Source organism: Capsicum annuum, unplaced genomic scaffold (assembly GCF_002878395.1).
Source record: "Capsicum annuum cultivar UCD-10X-F1 unplaced genomic scaffold, UCD10Xv1.1 ctg58057, whole genome shotgun sequence".
NCBI lineage: Eukaryota > Viridiplantae > Streptophyta > Magnoliopsida > Solanales > Solanaceae > Capsicum > Capsicum annuum.
In genome coordinates, this window is record NW_025866629.1 from 1 (window position 1) to 2,278 (window position 2,278).

Genomic DNA, 2,278 nt, shown 5'->3' on the forward strand with positions numbered 1-2,278 from the left:
TTCCAATAACATGGAAATATAAGAACAATTCTTGAAACACTTTAAGGTGTATCATAATTCATTCTTCAAGGAATCATCTTTTCACAACAAAGTTCAAGTCTTGACAACAATCTTGGGAATTCTTGTAAATATGATATAAATATAGAAATATGAAATTTATAACGTGAATCCTCAACTTGAACCATAACTAAACAAGATATTCATGAAATTCAGGACTTAAACATATTCATAATTCCATAAACTTGAAACATAGTAGTTTAAGCATAATTCAACTTGAAAATACAAAAAATCTTTAAGAAAATTTAAAGCTTTTGGGCACAAGAACGAAAGGGTGATCTTGTTCAAACCCCACGTACCTTAAACTTGAGGATTTGAATGAACTCTTGACTTGGTTTGCTATTTGCGAGACTATTGGGTGCTTCTCGTAGCCCTCAGAATGGGGAATCCAAATCTTGAAAAATTATTGAAAACCCACGGATGAATTTTGAGAGATCTTGAGTTCTTGGTTGAAGCTCATATGTTTGGTTCTTGAGAATTTTCAGAAAATAAACTAATTTTAGTCCAATGTAAGCTAAATACCATGTTTATGGCTGATTTGGGGATGGGAAATGACTAAAATACGCCTAAGAAAACAAACAAAGTCATAGTTGTCCCTCAGTTGATGGGCTTGACAGGCTAAAGTAAATTAATCATAACTTTTCCTCCGATGTTCAATTTGGATGAAATCAATTGAATTGGAAAGAAAACTCAAAGATATTTCATTTGATATATAGTAGATCACCTAGTTCATTATATAAAGGAAGTTATGATCGTTGGAATTTGACCCTGAAATTGTGGCCTGAAATGCTGAAAACTGGGCAAAAGTAGCCTTTTTGCTACTGGTTTGAAATTCAAATGCGGCCTTATGCATTCTAAAAAATTTCGAAACTCACCCGATATGTACTATGAGCTTTCCCGATCGTAACACAACTTGAAAATAAAAAAAAAGATGTCGGGAAGGTCATGAATTAATTCCCCAAAGTTTGAAGGATCAAAATAAACTAAGTGTTGAGCACTTAGCTAAAGTTCTAAGTGTTAGGCTCCTTGTGACTCATTTGAAAGCTCTAACGACGAGGGAACTTTGCGGGGTCTTACAATATGCTTTCAAACACCCTTATATTTCTTTCCATTCTAACTTCCCAAAAAATAATGAAATTATATGCTTGCAAATCTCCTTTTTTTAATCACCGCAGTTTCTTATGCTTGAGGGTAAGCTGCTGCTCCGTCTCCCAGTTCAAATTCGAAGAAACTCTTTCATGACAAGGAACATATTTCTTGAGTTTCTTGACAAGCTCTGTTGCTGTTGACACAGATACGATGATTTGGCGAGCATTGGGACTGATGAAGCCCTCCTCCACAACTTTGTCAATAAATGACAATAATGAATTGTAATATCCATCCACATTCAACAATCCTACCAGCTTATCGTGGATGCCAAGTTGTGCCCAACTAATTACTTCAAGTAGCTCATCAAGTGTTCCATAACCACCTGGTAAAGCAATAAAACCATCAGAGTGCCTAGCCATTTCTGCTTTTCTTTGATGCATATCAACAACTACCTTCACTTCTCCTACTGTTTCACCAGTTAACTATCTAGACATGAGTGTCTTGGGAATAACTCCAATAATATGCCTACCACCATCATGAACTGTTTGTGAAACCAAACCCATTAGACCCATGCTACCTCCTCCATAGACCAAATCAATGTTTCTTGAGACCAATTCTTTGCCTAGCTAACTAGCAGCATCTTGATAACTACTTTTCTTCGCTTGACTACTCCCACAAAACACACAAATTCTCTTGAATTTTGACATCATAACATCACTTTCCATTTCCATTTTCTTAAAGTTTTTCTACTTTATTCTCTATAGTAACTCTGCTCTTCTTAGAATATTTGAGAATTGAAAATTGAGATTTGGGAGAATGAAAAATTGTGTGAAAAATTATTTGAAAGTGTAGGGTATTTATAGGATTTTTTTGGGGTTTAAAAAAATATTTTAAATGATTTTTTTAAAAAAATAAAATTGGCCAAAGTAGCCATTTTGAACCCAAACGGCTATATAGCCGTTGGGCCAACGGCTACTTTGGGCCCAACGGACCAATTCTAATTTTTTTAAATAATATTATTAATTTATTAATTGTAGTTTATCAATTTCCTTTTCCATTCTTTCCTTTTTTTAACTCATTTTTAACAATATAGCCGTTGTTAATTTTTGTTTTCACCTTTTTATTGAATGTC

General features: G+C 34.0%; 1 pseudogene; it reads right to left on the minus strand.

Moving 5' to 3' along the window:
- Nucleotides 1-1,236: 1,236 nt before the first annotated feature.
- On the minus strand, nt 1,237-1,877 carry LOC107852203 (annotated as a pseudogene).
- Between the last annotated feature and the right edge of the window lie 401 nt (nt 1,878-2,278).